The sequence below is a fragment of the Carassius auratus genome, unplaced genomic scaffold, assembly GCF_003368295.1.
Source record: "Carassius auratus strain Wakin unplaced genomic scaffold, ASM336829v1 scaf_tig00216160, whole genome shotgun sequence".
NCBI lineage: Eukaryota > Metazoa > Chordata > Actinopteri > Cypriniformes > Cyprinidae > Carassius > Carassius auratus.
In genome coordinates this window covers 200,836-208,767 of record NW_020528434.1, presented here as the reverse complement: position 1 = coordinate 208,767, position 7,932 = coordinate 200,836, and positions in this window count along the sequence as shown.

Here is a 7,932-nt window from a genome sequence, read left to right as displayed (position 1 = left end):
AAACAGATGATTCTTCTGCACAATCTGACTTTGCTGCAGCCTGGAATTTAATTACTGGTTTCGACTGGTCAGAGGAGAACTGGCCCCCCAACTGAGCCTGGTTTCTCCCAAGGTTTTTTTTCTCCATTCTGTCACCGATGGAGTATCACTTGGAGAAATCAGACGTCAGCTTCTTATTCTCTATCACAATTGTGTATTTATTTAGTAAAATATTTTATCTGTCATCTTGTCTGAGAGTTTAGCTCCACGTAGCATGGCCTATCATCAAAATATTACAGCCTAATGATTTTTGTTCGGGAGCTTTTATAAAAATAGAGAATCTTCCCTGCGGATCATTTCAGAAAACTAACACCAGCAATAAACACTTTTTTTTAATAAGTTGAGATCAAAACTCACTTTCATTCAGCAGGAGTCTTTGCAATAACTTGATCTGATGTGAGTTATAATCACCATACAAGGCAGAAGTATTTATAAACGATGCAATGCTAAACATTAACATTACCATAGTAAACATGGTAAATATGACCGCTTGAAGAAATCAGTTGTCAGCTTCTTGTACTTTATCACAATCGTGTATTTATTTAGTAACTTATATTATCTGTCATAAGTCTCGTCTCGAGAGTTTAGCTCCACGTAGCCTATCATAGAAATATAATAATGTTTTAATGTTCGGGAGCTTTTATAAAAATAGAGATATTATCATTCATTCTAAATGTCACTACAAAAAAACAGAAACAGACTCGACAGAATAAGCAGGCTATTTTCATAAGCGTTAAAAATAAATAAATAAAATATAAATAAATACATTTATTTCTGTGTGATTAATTTTGAGTCCTGATAAATTAATTCATTATGATCAGTGTATCACGTATTCTATAGTAAAACATCTATGCATTTGAATTTAAATATTTAACAAAGCATGCAAACAAACGGCCACTTTTATCATGTTCATTTTGTGATCGCGCTAGTTCCATTGACTTATTTCTTAGTTTTCTGATAACTTCTCTTTGTTGCTGAAATGATGGGGTTTCGTACTTCAGTCCCTGACTGTGGAAACGCTGCGCTATTAGCCCCGCCCGGCACGTTTTAAGCCCTGGCTCGCACTGGCCCGATGATGGAAATGCGGCTATGGATGGAGGCGGCTGGGACTCCCCTGCTGCTTGGACAGGACCGCTCCCACTCCAGTGGTGGAGGCGTCAACTTCGACGACGAAGGGCCGATTGGGGTCAGAATGTACCAGGAGTGGAGCGGTAGTGAAAGCCTCTTTGAGAGAGTTGAAGGTCTCTGTGGTGGCAGGGTCTAGGACAGAGGCTTGGGCTTATTACGGAGGAGACTGGTGAGTGGGTTGGTGATGGAGCAGTAGTTCTGGATGAAACGCCAGTAGAAATTAGCATAGCTAAGGAATCGTTGGAGTTCTTTGATCAATCAATCAATCAATCACCTTTATTTATATAGTGCTTTAAACAAAATACATTGCGCCAAAGCACTGAACAACATTCATTTGGAAAACAGTGTCTCAATAATGCAAAATGATAGTTATGATAGTTAAAGGCAGTTCATCATTGAATTCAGTTATGTCATCTCTGTTCAGTTGAAATAGTGTCTGTTTTAATTTGCAATCAAGTCAATGATATCGATGTAGATGAAGTTACCCCAACTAAGCAAGCCAGAGGCGACAGCGGCAAGGAACCGAAACTCCATCGGTGACAGAATGGAGAAAAAAACCTTGGGAGAAACCAGGCTAAGTTGGGGGGCCAGTTCTCCTCTGACCAGACGAAACCAGTAGTTCAATTCCAGGCTGCAGCAAAGTCAGATTGTGCAGAAGAATCATCTGTTTCCTGTGGTCTTGTCCTGGTGCTCCTCTGAGACAAGGTCTTTACAGGGGATCTGTATCTGGGGCTCTAGTTGTCCTGGTCTCCGCTGTCTTTCAGGGCAGTAGAGGTCCTTTCTAGGTGCTGATCCACCATCTGGTCTGGATACGTACTGGATCCGGGTGACTGCAGTGACCCTCTGATCTGGACACAGACTGGATCTGGTGGCCACGGTGACCTCGGAACAAGAGAGAAACAGACAAATATTAGCGTAGATGCCATTCTTCTAATGATGTAGAAAGTACGGTGTTATGTGAAGTGTTCCGGTTCCAGTTTACCTAATTAATGCAGCCTAAAAATCATTTAACGGATTTGGATATTAAAAGCATATTAGTATGTTATGTGTATGCCAGGTTAAAGAGATGGGTCTTTAATCTAGATTTAAACTGCAAGAGTGTGTCTACCTCCCGAACAATGTTAGGTAGGTTATTCCAGAGTTTAGGCGCCAAATAGGAAAAGGATCTGCCGCCCGCAGTTGATTTTGATATTCTAGGTATTATCAAATTGCCTGAGTTTTGAGAACGTAGCGGACGTAGAGGAGTATAATGTAAAAGGAGCTCATTCAAATACTGAGGTGCTAAACCATTCAGGGCTTTATAGGTAATAAGCAATATTTTAAAATCTATACGATGTTTGATAGGGAGCCAGTGCAGTGTGGACAGGACCGGGCTAATATGGTCATACTTCCTGGTTCTAGTAAGAACTCTTGCTGCTGCATTTTGGACTAGCTGTAGTTTGTTTACCAAGCGTGCAGAACAACCACCCAATAAAGCATTACAATAGTCTAACCTTGAAGTCATAAATGCATGGATTAACATTTCTGCATTTGACATTGAGAGCAAAGGCCGTAATTTAGATATATTTTTGAGATGGAAAAATGCAGTTTTACAAATGCTAGAAACGTGGCTTTCTAAGGAAAGATTGCGATCAAGTAGCACACCTAGGTTCCTAACTGATGACGAAGAATTGACAGAGCAACCATCAAGTCTTAGACAGTGTTCTAGGTTATTACAAGTAGAGTTTTTAGGCCCTATGATTAACACCTCTGTTTTTTCTGAATTTAGCAGTAAGAAATTACTCGTCATCCAATTTTTTATATCGACTATGCATTCCATTAGTTTTTCAAATTGGTGTGTTTCACCGGGCTGCGAGGAAATATAGAGCTGCGTATCATCAGCATAACAGTGAAAGCTAACACCATGTTTCCTGATGATATCTCCCAAGGGTAACATATAAAGCGTGAAGAGTAGCGGCCCTAGAACTGAGCCTTGAGGTACTCCATACTGCACTTGTGATCGATATGATACATCTTCATTCACTGCTACGAACTGATGGCGGTCATATAAGTACGATTTAAACCATGCTAATGCACTTCCACTGATGCCAACAAAGTGTTCAAGTCTATGCAAAAGAATGTTGTGGTCAATTGTGTCAAACGCAGCACTAAGATCCAATAAAACTAATAGAGAGATACACCCACGATCAGATGATAAGAGCAGATCATTTGTAACTCTAAGGAGAGCAGTTTCAGTACTATGATACGGTCTAAATCCTGACTGGAAATCCTCACATATACCATTTTTCTCTAAGAAGAAATATAATTGTGAGGATACCACCTTTTCTAGTATCTTGGACAGAAAAGGGAGATTCGAGATTGGTCTATAATTAACTAGTTCTCTGGGGTCAAGTTGTGGCTTTTTTATGAGAGGCTTAATAACAGCCAGTTTGAAGGTTTTGGGGACATATCCTAATGACAATGAGGAATTAATAATAGTCAGAAGAGGACCTATGACTTCTGGAAGCACCTCTTTTAAGAGCTTAGATGGTATAGGGTCTAACATACATGTTGTAAGTTTTGATGATTTAACAAGTTTATACAATTCTTCCTCTCCTATAGTAGAGAATGAGTGGAACTGTTCCTCAGGGGGTCTATAGTGCACTGTCTGATGCGAAACTGTAGCTGACGGCTGAATGGTTGCAATTTTATCTCTAATAGCATCGATTTTAGAAGTAAAGTAGTTCATAAAGTCATTACTGCTGTGGTGTTGGGAGTGGGTGGTAGGAGTGGGCCAGTCCCTGACAGCGTCCCCTCGTCCATCCGGATGCCACTGCTGTCGATGTTATGCCCAAGGAACTGCATTGAGGGCTGATGGAAGGATCATTTCTCTGCCTTGAGGTATAGGTGGAAGGCCCTCAGGCGTTGCAGGACCTCCGCAACGTGGCGACGATCTTCCGCTAAGCCCCAGGGGTAAATGAGGATGTTATCATTGTAGACGAGGACGAACTTGTGGAGGAACTCCCGGAGCACCTCATGTATGAAATCCTGGAATACGGAGGGGGCGTTGACTAGTCCACATGGCATCACCAGGTATTCATAGTGGCCAGTTGGGGCGATAAAAGCTGTCTTCCACTCGTCCCCCTCACATATCCGGATGAGGTTGTAAGCGCTGCGGAGGTCCAACTTGGTGATACAGTGGCAACACGGAGATGTTCCAGGGCAGCTGGGATGAGGGGAAGAGGATAACGGAATTTTACAGTGATGTGGTTGAGGGCATGGTAATCAATGCAGGGCCGCAAGCCTCCGTCCTTCTTGGACGGATGTAACCTTGCGCCAAAGCATTCTTGATGTAGTCATCCATGGCCTTCTCTTACGGGAAGAAAAGAGGGTAGATCCTTCCATTAGGCACTGGTTCACCCAGAAGCAGATCGATGGCACAATCCCATGGCCGGTGTGGAGGCAGCTTGGAGGCCCGTTTGGGGCAGAATACGTCACTGAAGGGGGCGTAACAGGTTGGAATGGTAATAGATTGCTTTTCTACTCTCAATGGAAGATGTACAGACAGGTAGAGGTTCCGGGGAGAGTTTGGCTGGAACAGCGAATCCAGTAATACAGCCCTGGAAACAGGAGTCACCCCACTTCAGGACTTCGCCCGTCTTCCATGAGATAACTGGGTTATGCTGCTCCAAACACTGGCGTCCTAGGATGACATCAGCGGTGGATTCCTCCAGAACCAGCAGATGGATCTCTTCCTTGTGAAGTAGCCCGGTTTGGAGGGTTATTGGACCAACACTGTGACAAATAAATCGTTATTGTATGGACCTGGTAGGCTGACGGCATTGCTGTGGTAGTGAGCTTGAGCTGATGGCAGAGGGCGCCAGAGATGAAGTTGCCGGCTCACCCAGAATCGAGGAGGGTGGAAACTAGAAGAGAGATGTCAGCGGCAGTAAGTGTCACTATAGTGGTGAGTGGTTTCATTTGATACTTCGAAGGCAGAATGGCACTCACTGTGGGACGAGGAGGACGGACGGGGCATACAGAGATGATATGCCCTGGAGATGCACAGTAGAGGCAGAGATTCTGGGCCAGCCATCTTTGCCGTTCAGCAGCAGTGAGTCGGTATGAGTCGACGAGCATGGGCTCACTAGCTGGTTCTGTGGAGCTGACGTCTGGCCCTGGTGCACTTTGAGGCACGACTGCATACGAGTGGCGAAGCGAATGGAGAGTTGAATGAAGTGGTTGAGCCCGATGGTGTCCTCGTATGCACCGAGATGCAACCGCACTCGAGGTTCCAATCCCTAACGGTGGGTGGTCAGCAAGGCCTGCTCATTCCATCTACTAGTGGCTGCAAGAGTCCTGAACTTAAGAGCATATTTATTGACAGACATTTTCCCTTGTTTTAAATTATAAAGCTTCTCACCAATAGAAGAATCCCATGCGGGTCGGCCAAAAACTTATTGGAAATGGTCGATGAAGCTAGAATAAGACTGGATAACAGAGTTATTTTGTGTCCAAATAGAATTGGTCCACTGAAGTGCTTTACCTTGGAGTTGAGATATCAGAAAGGCCACTTTGATTGTTCAGTGGGGTACAAGTGCAGTTGCATCTCCAGGACCAGCGAGCATTGAAGCAGGAATCAGCTGCAAATCCTCCGCCGAACCAGAGAAGGATGCCAGCTTGGCAATGGGACTGGCGTGCAAAGCTGGTGAGGAAGTGGTGGTGTTGTCAGCGCAAGTGCTCGCAGGTGATGGGGATGCCGGAAGAGTGGTGAGTGTTTGACGCAAAGCGTCAAAAAGGTCCTGGAAATAACAAACACCTGTCTCTTTTTGCAGTAATTGGCATGGAGAGAGTATAAAACACCAGAAGAAACAGGAGCGGGCGAGAGAGAGAAGGAATATACTGGCTGCTACCTATGGACTGGATTTATGTTGATTGTTTTGTCTTTTGTTGGTGCATGTTTTGCCCACTTTTTGTTGGAAAATTTATAAATAAACAGTCTGTTTATCAGTCTGCAGTTTGTCACTCGGCTGCCAAGAAGAACTGCCGAGTGGGCCCAGTGCCACCGCCCCACGTTGCTGGTGTCGGCTATTGAACTCACGGAGGACCATATGGTGGCTTTCCCTGGGGTCGGCGAACCACTCCCATCAGCTTCTCTCTCTCCTTTTTTTTCTCCTTCTCTCTCTCGGCCTGTGCCTTTACCTAGGTCCCGTCCACCTGGCCCTCCTCGAGTAATGGCCAAAACCACTATGCGGCTCCCCGAGTCCCGGCCCTGTTTCCCCGATCTCTCCACGCCAACCACTTAACCCACTCCCTGCCACTGGAGCGGCTGGGAGGTCTGGGCCGGCCTGCTGGCGTTGTGGGGATCCGGACCATTTTGTGGACAAGTGTCCCGTTATGGAGGTGGGGACAATGATCCGGGTCCCGTACGTCCCGCAGGCTGCCCCCTGTCAGGCTGGGTGGTACCAAATACCTGTGAGTAGGGGGTTACCTATCAGGCGTACGAGCCACATGGTTAAAGTATGGTGTGTGCACTGGGATGTGGTTGAGGATCCCATTGTGCCAGTCGTTATAAAATTTAGGGGACAAAACCATAGTGTTGAGGTGGCAGTTAATCCGCACCTCCGGCATCCGTTAATTTTGGGGACGAATTGGCCAGCATTTAAATATGTACGTATGCCTCTTGGGGAAATAATGCACCGGAGGGGAATGCGAGTGTGCAGGCAGGAGAGACTGAACCAGGACCACTGAGTACTGCCTCAGGGGAACAGAGTGAAATTGAGAGAATTATTCTCTCGGAGCGCGATGATTTTCCCCTGGAGCAGTCTCAGGATGAGATGCTGAAACGCGCGTTTGAACAGGTCAGGACCATCGACGGTCAGCCTCTCCTTCCTGGACAGCCGCTTACCTGTCCATATTTTGCAATAATTAAAGATAGGTTGGATCGAGTGACCCAAGACACAACCCAGTTATTAGTTCCTAGGAGCCGCCAGGAAATGCTTTTTTAGGCGGCTCATTCTAATCCAATGGCTGGTCATTTAGGACAAGGAACGACACTAAATTTCCTCATGACCCATTTTTTTTTTTTGGCCGGACATTCACGAGAATGTGCAATTTGTCGTGAATGTCAGTTGGTAAACCCACTGACCACCCCAAAAGCGCCTTAGCGCCCCCTCCCATTAATGCAGGTCCCCTTCGAGAGAATTGGCATGGACCTCATCGGGCCACTAGAGTGATCAGCACGAGGACATCGTTTTGCCTTAGTCATTGTGGATTATGCAACACAATATCTAGAAGCAGTGCCTCTTCGTAACATTTCCGCTAATAGTGTTGCTGACGCACTGTTTACGTCGAGCGCAAAAGAACCAAGAATAATATTGGTTTATTTTAACACAGTGTCAGCCACATTAAAAAAAGTTAACAGCTTAAGTCATTTGTGGATTAATGCTTATTGGAGATGATTCAGCTCGAAGTGGGGAACTGGTTCAAGAAGATCCGGTTACATCGAATGATTCGTTCGCGAACCAGATATCACTAAACTGCATTATTTTGAATTTTGAAAAAGACAATGTTGAATAAAGTTGTAGTTTTTGCTATTTTTGAACCACAATTTATTTTTAATGCTTCCAAAAATTCTAACTAACCCTCTGAAGTCACGTGGACTACTTTGATGATGTTTTTCTTACCTTTCTGGACATGGACAGTATACCGTGCACACAGTTTCAATGGAGGGACTAAGAGCTCTCAGTATCTTAAACTGTGTTCTGAAGATGAACGGAGGTCTCA